Genomic DNA, 15224 nt, shown 5'->3' with positions numbered 1-15224 from the left:
ATAGCTAGAAATGAGGGGCCTAACTAAAAACTAATGTATTATTTTTCTTATAGTTCTTCTTAGGTCTAGTTATCCTGACTGCTGTTGAATTAGGGTTCAGAAACAAACAACAAAATTATGTGATTTCAGAATCAAGTTTACCTGAGTAATGTTTACAGACAAAATTGGTGCAGCCATTTTGACTGATTTCAGTGCTGAAACTTAATTGTCATACACTCCACAGACCAACCAATGTTTGCCGGAAGGGACTGATTTTTTAGCGAAACTACCCTATGAAGTAATGAAGGTTATTGGTCTAGTTGGATACTTAACCCAGAATGTCTAAATAAAAACACCATTTTTCCCCTTCCAAACTGGCATGCTGTAAAACTTAATATAATTAGGTCCACTGTGCTTAAACAATTTACATGATTTATTTTATTTTATCCTTGTTGTAATCCTAAATGAGAGGAACTAATATTGTTAACTCCATTTTGCAGACGAGAAACCGAGCCTTGAAAAGATTAACTAACAGGTTCCAGGGCACCCAGCTAATTTGTGAGAAATCTGTTACAAAAATGGAGATGTAGATGAGTGTGAGAACCCAAGTTTGGAACCATTATAACACATACTTTCTCAGTACTCTCACCTTTCACACATTAGGTGAGTAGGACGCCCACTGGCCTGGAAACTCCACACTAAGGCAGAAGTCAAGTTTGCAATTCAGTCCTAATCCATCTGAAACAGTAAAGTTTTTTTGCTTTTTTTTTTCAAGGCAAGTGGCTGCATAATAGTGGCTCACAGTAGAAATCATAAGGGTGTCACAGGTCAGCAGTTACTGAGGAGAATTTCAGAGATGCTTGTACTAGGTCTGGTTCTAATTAGTAGTTCATTGTGAAGAATACTAAACACAGACAGGCACTCAAGATTAAACGAAAAAAGAAAAGGCCATTTTATCCAATGGAAACCCTTTAAAAATTGTCCTGAATAAATTGTTGCATACCTCGCAATTTTCTCCTGGTGTTTATGACAGGATGTTGCCAAAGTTTGCCTATTTGGTGCCTAGCCAAAAGTTTTGCAATTTCCCTCTGATCTGAAAACATTCTTGTCATATTTTCTTTTGAGTCATCAACTTTTCCAGACATCACACAGTTGAGTCAATTAAAATAAAGTTAATTGGTGTTTTTGTCCTTTGTCAAATTAAATCATTCCATATGGAGGGGTTTGCAGATTGCTGGAGATGTCTTTTGGGAAGGTGAGAGTTCAGAGGTGAAGGCCAAGAAACTGTTTTACTCCTTTGGAAATAATAAGTGATCTCTTTTTAAAAATAAGAAATGTCATTTTAAAATAATCTAGATGCCAATCCTTGGAAAAATAATCTCTTGAATTTCATAGAGTTTAACTTAAGTGTGCCCACAGAGGAATGTAAGTAAAACAGATCATCATAGAGAAATCATCCTGAAAGATTGTTCTCGCTCATAAATGTTTAATCATATTATTTTATTCATTAAATTCTTTGTTTAACTCTTAAAATACACATGTGGAACTTGAGCTAGTATGTGGTGAATTTATATAACCTTAGTTAAAAATATTTACATGTTCAAATAACTTCTTGACCTTCTTATAAGTCCTCTTACATGGTTCTCTGAATTTCTTTAGATGGTTCTGGGACCAGAAATTGTTACAGGTTCACTGTGTTCTTTTTTTCATCAAAATAGTAGGCTGCACTGGTAATTGTTACCCTGACAACTTATTAGCAACAAACCTATCATTTATTATTATCTACCATGTATGCGGTATTGGTATGTGAAAAGTGTCCATATATTTCAACTTAACCCTTATAATAGCTTTATGAGGAAACTGACAATCAGACAGGTTAGGTAATTTGCTCAAAGTCACACAGCTTTAAGTGGGACGGATTCAACCCTTTCTTTGCATGTGAAAATTAGTCTTCTGAAAGCTTGTCTATTTATCCTAAATATAGTTCTCAGTTTAGACATGGGAGTGATTTAAAAAAGGGATCACTTGGTAGTGAGAATTAACTAGAAGTTTTGACAATATAGAGACATAGCCAAGTGACTGACCTGTATGAAAAGAAACGAAGCAGGTAGAATGGGTTTAAAAAAAAAATCACGGTGCCTGTCCTGGTGGCAAATGAGAGGTGTCCCTGGCTGCAACAGGAAATGCGCAATAGGAAAATGTGTCAAAAAAAGAAGGCGGCAGGCAGTGGGGGAACACCAAGGGGCAGTTCCTGAATCCGGATGCATAGTCTCTTGCCAGAATTCTGTTCCAATGGATTATTTTTATTCCGATCATCACTTAGGAATTTTTGGCACCGATTTTTTTTCTATTTTTTTTTTTTTAAAGAAGGAAGTGTAGGCCATCATTGCTAGATTCTGTACTGACAGAAGAACTTGACTACCTTTGGGAATGTTTTATGTCTTGAAATCTTCTTTCCATGGAATTCATCTTTAAGGATTGTTTTTATTCATTACCTTTCTAAAATTTTCCTCAGTGTGATATCCTCGAAAGAATGTAAACCTCTGGTAGACATTCTGGAATAATAATTAGGAAAATATTGGGCATTCAGTCTGTTGCTATAGTGGTATCAGTCAGAGGAAAGGGGGTAGAGGATCGCAGATCCAAACACAGCACTCATCACAAAGCAAAACAAACAAACAAACAAAGGATAATTTTAAAGAATTAAATTAGACCATATTGCTCACTTTTCAAAATCTTCCACTGCTTCCCACAGCACCCGGAACAAAACCTCAAAACCATTTAAAACCTTAAAAACACCACACACGTCTCCAAGGCAGGGTGGCTGCTGACTTCTGCAGCGTCCTTGACCTCTCCCAGCACTTGACTCCCTCCACGCTGACCTCCTCTCTTTCCCTAGCACACCAAGCACAGGCCAGCCTCTGGGGCTTTTTACTTGTGGTTTCCTCCTCTAGGACACTCTGTCCTCAGAGCTTTGGCCTAATTCACTGTTCACATTAAAGTCCCCTTCAAGTCCTCTTCTCAGTATTGTCTGACCACTTTCCCTAAAATGGGCCCTCATCCCCGCCCATCCCTTCGCTCGTCCGACCCTGCATCGTTTTCTTAATAGCATCTTTAATTATCATTAAATTGTGATTTATGAAACTAACTAATGAAGTCTCCCCCAGAAACATACAAACGCAGTGATGTAGAGAATATACCGGTCTTGTTCTCAGCCTGGATTGTGCCAGGTATATAACATTTGCTCGTTGTATTCATTAATGAACAGAGAAAGAAATGTTGCAGGGACGGCTTCTAAACCTCTTCACACTTGCACGAAGGCTCAACTCTGTGTCTGAGTTTAAGTTAGGGCCTAAGAAAAAGAGAAAGCTTTGCCTTTTACCAGTCTCATAACTGCCTTCTAAATCAGGACTTCCTCTCCAGGGTTTTTGACACGAGACTGTCCTCCGCCCAGAGGAAGCATCATCCAAAATAACACATTTCGTATTGTCCACGACAATTTCCTGAAACTATTTTCTGTCTTATTACTGAGCTCCTCCAGCTTCAACCTCCTACCCTACTGGACGGGGCTTTGCTCCTGTTGGGCCTTGTCCATGTTCTGATTTCCTAAAATAATTCAGGACGGTCTGCTATTTGCCCCAACTCCACTAAAATGTTAATATTGTTACCACCTCGCCCCAGGCCACAGGTCAGAGTTCCCGCGAGTGGACTTCTGTACACTTGTCCGGAGAAATACCCGTATTCGAGGCCTTCTTGTAACACGAGTGCAATTCGTCATTCCGTTTTTGGATCTACGTTTAATTAGTGCTTTTGTTCTCTGACACTCTCGTCTTTCTAGATTGAATCTTCCATCACTCCTGCATGCCCGTTTGTGACATTTGCTGCTCAGTGGTGCATATTAACCGCTGGTTGGGGATGATCCTTTTGCTTATCATTGGTTGCTCCTTTTATTTTTGAGGCATCCTCCCAAAAATGTGGGAACAGCTTTCCTTTCTCCTTCCTTGTTTGAGAGTTTCAGTCTGGTCTTTGGAAACAGAGCTCTAATGCACACTCAGTATTTCTTGGAGAGGAACTGAGAGCCTTCATGCAAATAGAGTGTGGGAAACTTGCCAGCTCCACCAACCTGGGCTGGAAATGAGGAGCAAGCTATGTCTGGACGCTCAGGATGCTGTGATTAGCATTCAGGGTGTGCCAGGATCATGGACAAGACCTCCGGGTTGTAGAAACATAAAAATACTTGAGTGAGTTTACTTATTAATGCTCCCTTCAATTTCATATCAGAGTGACTAGCACGACATTGAGGGTTTGACACAGTGGTGTCCCAACTGAATTGTTCATTTCTTGTCATAAAAAGCTTACTTTGTTTTTAGCTCTCCCTGGTGCCATGACAATATTTTCCACACAGTGGGTGCTCCATAAATATTGACCAGCTAGAATTTGGAATTTCAAGTGTCATAACTTAGGCGGTTATTGGCTTCTTAAAATTGTATCTGTGAACTAGAAATGTAGCTAATAGCTAAAATTGGATCTTTACCTTGAAACATTTCCACTCAGCTCCTGGTTCAAGTTACACAGCAAAGCCTTAAGGTAGAAATTATCCTTTTTTTTTTTTTTTTTTTATAGCTCCAAGTCTATTATTTAAGGCCAATAAACAGTGGTTAATAATAGAGAAGTCTTAAACTTCAGGCATATTTCTAGAGACTAAAACTAATGATATTGTTAAGTGGAGGCAAAGAAATATTATTGGTTTTAGTATCCGTCGTTAAATATCCAAGGGAAGCGTACATATCATGCCCTAGTAATGGTTTTGTTTGGTTTGCCTCTTGCCTCCTTAAATTTGGAAAATGGCACTGAGAATAGTAAAATGGGTCTTTTTTTTCCCTTTCTTTTCTTTCTTTCTTTTTTTTTTTTTACAGTTGTAGTTTACCTTTTAAATATAGCAGATTTTTATAACATTTTAAATCACGTTTCAAATGCTTGGGGAGAGCTTATTTTTAAGAATCATGATAAAATATGGCTCACCTTAATGAAACTGGTTATGATTAAACACTGATAGATCTATAATCCATGTCACTACAAGGAGAGGGATGTGAACTTTAGATGGTAACTAAGTACAGTAAACTGGACAAAGTTTCCTCCTCTGAAAGAATGAGAATATACATAACTTAATCAAGTTCTAGAAGTTCAGTTCCTTTTAACTCTATAAATATTCTTTAGCTTTAGTGCCAGTGTTTAGTGCCAAACACTGGATATCGATCTAGGTTTGCAGATATGAATACAGGTTGGTCCCTACCTGGGAGGAACTTACGAGACAGAGGAGTGGTCTCACAGTAGAGGCTGTATACCAGAAGCATCCAAGCCAAGTCTCGGATTACAGGGAGAACTACTACAACGTCTCCTTCTGTTGATAAAATCTGAAAATAATAAGGAATAAATTAGTACATACAAAATTCAAAGATTTCCAATACAAGGAAATTAAGACTTACTAATTATCCCCATCGCCTCTGGTGCCTTGACTCCCCAATATTTAGTCTGTGAAGTTTTGAGGGAAGTAGTCAGAACATAAAAACAAATATCTATACCTTTGTGTATTGCTTAAAAGTGCAAGACACTCAACCATATTTTACAAAATTTACTAAATAAAACAATCAATGTTTAAAGGATGTTTTCTTGAGGTTTGTTACTTAATAATGAAAAACAGAAAGCCAAATGCCTTTAAGGATATGCTTATTCTTCCTGCCACAACAAAAATGGCTAAAGTAATACGCAGAAAAGAACATAAAAATGTAGTTACATATTTAAATGCATGCCTTTGTCATAAAATCATCGAAAGATGCACAAGATTGATACAGATGGACAGACTTGAGCATTAGAAAGAAGCCACCCAGCTTGGGAGTTTCGCAATGCCGTTGGAGGAAGGCACAAATGTTGCTAACGTGCCTCAGCTGACAGCATTTTCTCAATTCTATTTCAACAATGAAATACACAAAGAACTACTTATTTCTGTAAACCACCAAAGGAAAGATGCAGCAAAGATGATGCTCTCTCAGCAGAAAATTATTTTGTTAATAAAAACAGTGTTTTGTGGAAATAACTGTGATGTGTAACCACTGATGAAGCAGCTGCTCTCTACTGAAATTTCACAAAATATTCCAAAGAGATATTGTGCAGATATGGTGCAGAAAACATGGTTTTCTGAATCCTTCATTTGTAAGCTATTTAGGCCAAAAGGTGCGCAAATCCAGAAGTGCTGGATGCATAAACTCATAAAGAATACCTTCTACATAAAAGCAAGACATCTGAGATACAGTAGTATCTTCAAAATATTTTGTTTTGTTTTGTTTTTAAAGATTTTATTTATTTATTTGACAGAGAGAGAGACAGCCAGCGAGAGAGGGAACACAAGCAGGGGGAGTGGGAGAGGAAGAAGCAGGCTCCCAGCGGAGGAGCCTGATGTGGGGCTCGATCCCAGAACGCCGGGATCACGCCCTGAGCCGAAGGCAGATGCTTAACGACTGCGCCACCCAGGTACCCCTTCAAAATATTTTGTAGTCATGAAAATCTTGTGTCTAAACATCTCACAACCTGAGAGACAAAATACTTTAAGAGAACTTTTTAAACAAGTATTTTTGGACTTAAAGTTATTCTATGCATTTATTTTACATAAAAGAATATTTCAAATTTGTTGATGATAAATGGATATCACTGGTATACTTATTGGATTTTTTAAAATCACACACCTATTCTAAAAAAGTGAAATTCAAAGAAATATTTGTAATGGAGAAATCATTTTAAGAAAGGACGCTAAGGGATTTTTCCTGGTTAAATGACAAAATGCTATTTGTTTCTGAAAGTAGTATGAATGTGTTTACTCTGAAATATTAATCTCTGAACTTTTAAAAATATTGGAAACATTTTTTACCTGTTAAAAATCTTATAAATAAAAAGTTCTTATGGGCTTTGAATCCATTTATTAAAATAGTCTAACGTATTATTTTTTTTATCAGTTTACAAGAAAATCTGATCTCATGAGGAAGATGAGAAGTTATTAGACAAATTTCAACAAAAACACTTGTATAACTTATAAATGCAGTTGAAAAACGAGTTTATTTAATAAGGCCACTTTCTGATGTCTTTGTAATAACACTGGATTTGCACATCTTTTTAATATTTCTCTTTCAAATATCCCTATCTTATAAATATATGTTACAGTTTGTCCATTTCAAAAGGAATCCCGTAAGCTGGGAGATCTAGAGGCTGATTCAGGTTTATGAAGAATGCTTCATAAACAATGTTATTCAACTAGGAGTCACATGCTATTTAGTTCTTTATTTTTATAGATGTTAACAGCCATTTCTCGGATCCACTAGTTTGTTAGCGGCTGTAAAATGGTGATATTGTAAGTCTATCATTTCATGAAGAGAAGTATCTACATCAACTATTTGGTTACCCTGAAGAATAGTTTGTCGAGGATAGGCAGGGTAAATGCCGGATTTTTGCTCCTCATTTACCAGTTTTCGACACAATGATTTTGCTCCCTAGTATTGCCCACAATGTCATATACATAATGCATATGATACGTCAGATATACCCACACACATAACACCTAGAGGCATAAGAACAGAAGAGAACTAAGTCAGTAGGATGGACTGAAATGTCAATGGAATTGGAACACAGAGTGTAAGAGAGGGAGAGGAAATGCTGAGATTCTTTCAACAAATATATATTTGGATGTGCGACAAGGTTGAGCTTTGTGCTAAATTTAAAGAATATGACAATTAACGAACAGAGTTCCTTCTCTCAGGAAGCTCATGATCTAGTGAGGAAGAAAGGCAATCACAAGCAAGTACCTAGAATACCTTGTATTAGGTGTTTCTATAGATTAAAAATACGGATTTACAGGCACAGTGACGAGGCCACTGCAGATCAAAAAAGATGTAATAGAAGAAGTAATGTTTGAGCAAAGTCTTAAAGAATGTTTTGGGCTTTTTAATAGCCCTGGTCACAGCAAATGCAAGGCATTCCAGACAGTGGGACCCAAATGCACAAATATGCAGGACTTGGGATGGGGGAGATTTCTGTGTTTGAAAAATCACATTTAGAACAGTTTGGCAGGAATATATTTCTGGTCCAGCTCCCAGTCCTCCAAAATTCCAAGACCAGATGAAGAAGATAGGGAGATAGGGGGATAGGGAGATTGCATGCCTCAGGGGTCAATGATATCTAGTATGACTGGAGATGTGGTTTTCATGAGCTTGGTTCCCCGTAAGTCTTTTGGACCACTATACTCTGCTGGGGTAAGGGAGACCCCAAAATGACTGAGGTGATTTCCTTGCTGACTTGATGGGGGTTCGAAGATAAAATTAAGTTGATTTAAAACATATAATGGGGGCGCCTGGGTGGCTCAGTCATTAAGTGTCTGCCTTCAGCTCAGGGTGTGATCCTGGAGTCCTGGGATCGAGCCCCACATCAGGCTCCTCCACTGGGATCCTGCTTCTTCCTCTCCCACTCCCCCTGCCTGTGTTCCCTCTCTCGCTGGCTGTCTCTCTCTCTGTTAAATAAATAAATAAAATCTTAAAAATAAATAAATAAAACATATAATGTATTACACATATTATTATAATATAAAGTATTGTGATATGCCTTGCTTGTCTGCAAGTGTGAAATTGAGATTTATACCCATGATAAATAAATTATCTCATTTGATTCTAACAATGATACTAGAAAAGAAAAAAAAAGCAGGTAAAGATTATTATTATCCATGCTTAACAACGGAGTAAAAAATTTCAGAGAGGGTAAGAGAATTTCCAGGGTAAATATCAGTGCTAGGTCACTGGTCTAGATCTACTGAATATTATCTACAGATATCTATCATCTGTTGAAGATTATTTCTTGAGTTATTAATTATATATGACAATGTTTCACTGCACATGCACCATTTCCAAAACCCTAGATCTTTTTTCTGATAAACAGAGTATTATTATACTCTTGGTTTATCATAAATGGTAGGAAGAATTCTGTGGTGGCCCCCAAGATTCCCTACTTCCTGTTGTACTTACTCTACATAATCCCCCAGACTGCGAATGTGATGGATTTCACTCCTGTTTCTGACATCTAGACCCAGATTTAAAGCACTCATGGGATTAGGTCAAGCCCATATAGACAATCTGCCTGGAGAACAGCCAGGAGCGGAGTATGGCCCGCAGCTCACATCCAGCAAAGAAAAGGAACTTCGGTTCTACAATCTTGAGAACTTAATTCTGCCAATACTGAACTTGGAAGGGGATTCCCTGTTCCAGATGAGAAAGCAGCCGGCCGAAGCCTTGAGTTTGGCCTTATAAGACTAAGCAGAAAGCTCAGTGCAATAATGCAGAAGGACATAACAGTTCGAAATAAATATTTTGATAAAATGTTTCTTGTGGTAAATAAGTAAGGTTTTTACGTTAGAAAACAATACAACATACTGAAATATTTTAAGCCAAAGACATGTTTCCCACTGAAAGCGTATTGCTGAAAACCAGCTTGAGTTTGCATTTAATCACTTTTGAGAACATGAAAGGCTGAGTTACATGGTTTATAGGACTAAGAATGTTGTGGGTCTATATAACTGGGAAAGAATAAGGGTGGAGCAGCAGAGAGCTGGCAGGGATAGGGGGATGGAGCACTGAGAGGCACGCTGAAATGGAAGAGTAGAGGAATAGGGTAGAAGTAGGCCACTGGTTTGGATCTGGGCCAATCAACCACCACATATAGAGTGCATTTAAGTTGAGGGCACACTGAAGAAATCTGGTGACCCCTTTAATCGGAAATATTCAAAGATTACAGTAGTGGAAGCATCCTCTCATGAGGAAGAGCAGTAATACTGGCTATTCCAATTCATTTCACTTCACGTTCACCTCCCCCTTAGACAACTTCCCAGTCCCTATGGCCAACCCAAAATAGCCCCAGAGATGAGTCTTTTTTACGAATCTAACACAGAGTGGGCAGACATCCTTCTCTCAGTTATCTACAGTATGTTTGATTCTAGCCTGGCACATCTAACAAAACCTCACAAAGAGAAGCAAATGATAACAGAAATAAAATGTAAGTCATAGCTGGTAATGAGGCGAGAGACCACCAGCTCCACCCGTCCTCATAGAGACTCCTCTGTGATTGTTCTTCTTCAACTGGACTTGACCTTATTGGAGGCATCTGTTTCTCAAGAATGTACCTTGACAGAGGTAGACTTATCTTGGATTCCGCCAGAAGTAGAGCATGAGAAAAGGGTGGAAGGGCCAGCCATTTACTTGGGAGGGGATTCCAGGAAACACTGGTAAAGGATTAGAGATAAGACGTGTAAGAGAATAAGGCAATAAATAGTAGGCTATTAAGGTAGTTGCCACTGTGAGCAATTGGAGCTCATTTCTGCCGGGGAATCTGAGCGACAGTGTAGAATACACATCAGAGTCACCTCAGTCAAGGTGGAAAGAAGCTGAGGTACTTACCTCCAAGTGTCTGTCATCTGTTGAAGACTGTTTCTTGCGACGTTAACTATCCAGTACTTCCAACTCGCCCTGTCCAGGTGCTGAGCGTGCTCTCCTGGCCAGAAAACAAACAAACAAAACATCTCTTGCTGGAGGATCACAGGTTTTCACAGTAAACACCCCTTCCTTTGTTGAGGTAAATGCTGAGTGGGACCCATAGTGTCTGCTCTGACACTTCTCAGAATCTTAAGGCTCAGAGACAGTCAATTAACAAACTTCTACTGATCCCTGTCTACACACCACCGATCTCTCCAAGTGGCTCATTCCCACTCTTAACCTATGGTCTCACAAAAGCAATGCACTGGAACCTAACAATCCAGGAGAGACCACAGTGGAGGCTTTGTCCTTTCTTCCCTCCTCCCTCTCTGAGCGCTAGAGTCACTATTAGTCATGAGTTTGGACATAGGCAGTTCAAAGATTATCAAACGGTTTGTAATGCTAGGATCCAGTGCTTGTTTCTGGTTTTTCCTTAAACTTTAAACAAAATAGCTTTAATTTTGAAGAAACGTAATCCACATGATTCTCATTTGTATATAAATAATCTGATGTTCTTTTTACATGAGCTCTTTGATGCTTGGGAAGAAAATGTGTCTTCCTAATCTTGTTGAAAGCAGAAAAGCATTTATCTTAAATTATAAACTCTGGGGGAAAAAATGCTTTGGTAGATCACTTTGAGTTCCTACTGTTTTCATTCATGTGTTATGTGTCCATCCACCCATCCACCCACCCAATGAGCAAACCTTTACTTACCACGTAAACCGTTTTAATATTATGATGGGTCCTGGAAACACAAAATAAAATAAGACACAGAACAAGAACTCAAGGAGTTTATAGTTTGGAACAGGAAGACAGTGTTAATAACTTGCCCCTTAATTGAGATCCAAGGAATATTCTAGGCACAATGTTAGGTTCTAGTAACATAAAACTAATTAAGTTTGATACCTGACCCCAAATGCTCAAGATCTGGAGCAGGAACATGTATGTTAACAGTTGACTAGAACACAAGTCAAACTGTAAAAATCTTGTAACGTAAGTAGAAGTAAAATGCTGTGGCAGCAGAGAGGAAGAGCAAGTAATTGAGTTTAGGGGAATTTGGGTGGACTTCAAAGAGGAGGCAATTTTTCCTGGGTGTAAACACTCAGAGGCACAAATGGTATAGGCTGAACTGGGCCCTAGATGGTGTGAAGGGACCTCGGTGTGGCAGTGTGAAGCTGGTAAGCTAAGTGGTGCTATTCATTTCACCATTTTCATACACGTAGACATTGCTGGAAAAAGTGGGTTAGTCTCTTCACATGTATGATTTCCAATCTCAATTAAATTTTTATTTTTTATTATTTTTTTAGAAGTTTTTTAAAAAAATTATTTAATTGTCAGAGAGAGAGAAAGAGAGCACAAGCAGGGGGAGTGGTGGGCAGAGGAAGAAGTAGGCTCCCCACTGAGCAAGGAGCCTGATGCAGGACTTGATCCCAGGACCCTGGGATCATGACTTGAGCCAAAGGCAGACAGTTAACTGACTGAGCCACCCAGGTGTCCAGGTGTCCCTCAATTAAATTTTTAATAGCACTTGGTGAAGTTGTAACTCCCCTGGACAGTTAGTTCTCCCATTACATTAAGTGGTTTTTCCAAAGCTATTTTCAAACACTATTTAATTGAGCTGCCTATACTCTCATAAAGCTTCCTTTTCTTCCACTTGCACTATAAAAGAGGACATTAGGTCGCTGTTCCTCTGATGGCATTCTATTCCCTCCTAGTTTCTTCTCTTGGAAGAAGGGTTGTTTCTCCTCCTATTCAAACTTAGCTTCCTCTCACCCCCCTCTATTCTTAACTCCAGGTCCTCTGCTACCTCAAAGTACTTGCTCCATCAAGGACTTCTCTGTTCCTCCTTTCAAGTTCAGATCTTTTTCCTTAGCCTGAAAATTCATTCACACATTTCTCATCCTAAAAAAATCCTTTTGTCCTTATTCCTCTAGTTTCCTCCCTACCTCCTTCCAGTCTCATGCATTTCCTTGAAAGTATTTTATAAACCAAAGCTTCTCAAACATTAAGGTCTGTAAATCAATTGAGGATCTCATTAAAATGAAGGTTCTAATTCTGTAGTCTGGAATGAGGCCCGAGATCCTGTACCTATAACCAGTCCCCAGCCTATCACGCTGTTCTAGAGGTCATTCTAGAACAATTCTCTTCATGTCCTTGTCTCCCATTAATTCAGAACCCCCTTACCAACTGGATTCTAACCCCTCTGCCTCTAAGGCCCCCTCATAAAAAATCAACAATTCACCCTGGAATGCTAATCCCAATGGACCCATTGCAATCATAGTACCTCCCACCTTCTGTAGGGAGTTAGGTATCCCTGATTATTAATGCGATCTACTATGATGTCATTCCCTCTTCATTTTCCTGTTGTCTGACTAGCCACAATTTCTCATCTTCTTTTTGAGTTCTCCCTGTTTACCTGTTTTTTAAAAATGTTTATGTTTCATCTAGTTTCTATTTTATTATATTCTCTCTTGCAATAATCTCATCTAGTAATTTTTCATTTCTTCTTGGATACTAGAGAATCCAAAATCTTCCCCTTTAGTCCTGCTTGAGCTCAGACTCATATATCCAATTGCCAAACTTGAATCACTAGCATCTCAAATTCAACATGTAAGAGCTAACTCATTAGCTACTCTCCAAAGTCTGCGCTGCTTATTTTGGACATCTGTGTCCCCTTCTATTGAATCAACCAGGACAAAAATCTGAAATGATCTTCATCTCTTCCCTGCCTTCCATCTAATCATTAAAGTCTTTGCATTTTTTTCCCCCTTAGTGTCTCTCAAAATCCAGGCTCTCCAGTCCATTCCTACTGTCACTGCTGTATAGATCAGCTCCTCATCCTAACAGGCTTATACAATAGCATCTTCACTGATCCAAACTTCTCCAGTCTTACTCCCTTCCAATTAATCTACTAATTACAACAGGTATAGTCTTCCTAAAGTCTGTAAAACCCATCGCTGTCTCCCTTTAACAAGAAGATAAAGCCTAAGCTTAAGAACATGACTTAAAGTTCTTCGTTATCTGGCCCTATCTCCAGCCTCATCTCCTGCTACCCCTCCCTCAAAGAAACTTTATGGTCCATTCATAGTGGACCATTTGGAGTTCCCCATAACTCCATGCTTTCTGACATCTTTATGCCTTTGTGGTTCCTTTGTCTCTCTGTAAACTCCCAATAAACTTTTAAAATAAAGCTCAGATGCCATCTTTTGTGAAATCAATTATGTAAATTGAGAGAGGCTTATGTGCTTCTTTAGTTTAAAAAATGCATATCTAAAATCTATTATTGAGTAGTTACTCATTTGTGTATTTACACATTATTATGAGTAGCTATACACAGCACAACCTTTAGCAGACTTAATCACTTGTCTCAGTATTCCTTTTGTAGCTTAATTCTATTAATTAAAATTTTCTGCCTAATGCTTCATCTGGATGGTAGTAATTGCTCAATATGTTTGTTAAATATAATTCCCATTCTGCCATTAAAATTATAAAATAATTTCCCAAAGGAAGAGTTAATGTAACGATAATTCAGCATCTCATTATGACTATTATGGCTGTACCTTTCTCCTAATGGCAATAGTTAAGTTCACTTAGAACCTTAATGATTTTCTTCTCTAATCTCTTACATCACCGTTTCGATGTTTACACATTGTATTAAAGTGCACACAAATGAACATTCCCTGCTTATAATATTTTCTTTTAAATCCATTTCTAACTTACAATGTTTTAGTATTTCACCTCCCATTTCTTTTAGTTGATTCTGGTTCCTTACAGCATATCTAGGAAGCAGATGTATATTTCTTTAAAAAAGTTACATAAGAAGAATTTAGGTAGGGTAGTTACAGTTCTGTGGCAGAACTAGCTGACAGTGGTACCTTCCATGTTCCTACCATCAGAAGATGCACATCGACTTCCCATGAAGGCCAAGATAGAGTGGATGGATGGGCAGGAGGCAGATTAGTCTTTATAGCGGATGAAGTAGGAGCTTGCCTATAAGAGATGATATCAGGAGTCATTCTCCTTTCCACAAAAACAAGATAAAGTAAAATATTCTTTCACATTTCTCATCAAAATGAGAGTTAACATGTCAGAGTTTGAGATTATTTTTCTTGGGGTAAGAGGCAAAGCCCTGGGAGTTATTAAGCCTTAACCATTATCTGCCATTTGGGATGAGTCTATTAGTTTCTTTCCTGAAAGAATGCAAGAGATGTAATGACTTGTTTAATGTTCAGTATTTCCCAGGAATCCTTTCATTATGTTCACTTTTATTTTAATGTTTAATTTTAATTTTAACCTCAATGGCTGATATAAGGTAAGTAATCAATAAAGTAATGATCAGAAGAATTCATGAGAAAATATTGACTTTGATTTAGAGTAGACTACCCTTATGAAAAGAGCAAAATCAACTAGAAAAAAGACTTCAGTTGAACCTTAAATCCCAAAGCTCAAGTACTTACATCTAAATTCAAAATTATCTTATGTTAAAATAATAACAATAATAAATGTGTAATAAAAATGAGTAATTAGTATTCAATAATACATTTCATTTATATACATAATTATAGAGTTAAAAGAAGCATACAGACCTCCGTCAATCTACACATTATATATGCTCCTGCAAAGTTGGTAATGAAATAAATTTCGAGCTGAATAAAATGATAAATTATAAATTTAGGCATCTTTTTT

The 15224-nt window shown here is 37.9% G+C and overlaps 1 long non-coding RNA gene across 1 annotated transcript in view; it reads right to left on the bottom strand.

Annotated features, from left to right (window-relative positions):
* LOC123797802 (uncharacterized) overlaps window positions 1-14579 on the bottom strand; it is a 142161-nt gene extending 127582 nt beyond the window's left edge. The window contains exons 1-2 of the long non-coding RNA XR_015725770.1: window positions 10464-14579; window positions 5288-5393 (exon numbers count right to left, since the gene is read on the bottom strand). This is a non-coding gene — a long non-coding RNA (uncharacterized LOC123797802). The remainder of the gene's footprint in view (window positions 1-5287; window positions 5394-10463) is intronic.
* Window positions 14580-15224: the final 645 nt, after the last annotated feature.

The sequence above is a fragment of the Ursus americanus genome, chromosome 9 (genome assembly GCF_024610735.1).
Source record: "Ursus americanus isolate L20-20 chromosome 9, mUrsAme1.1.p, whole genome shotgun sequence".
Classification (NCBI taxonomy): domain Eukaryota; kingdom Metazoa; phylum Chordata; class Mammalia; order Carnivora; family Ursidae; genus Ursus; species Ursus americanus.
The sequence above is the reverse complement of the archived record's forward strand: the minus strand, read 5'-3'. Positions and strand labels throughout refer to the sequence as shown.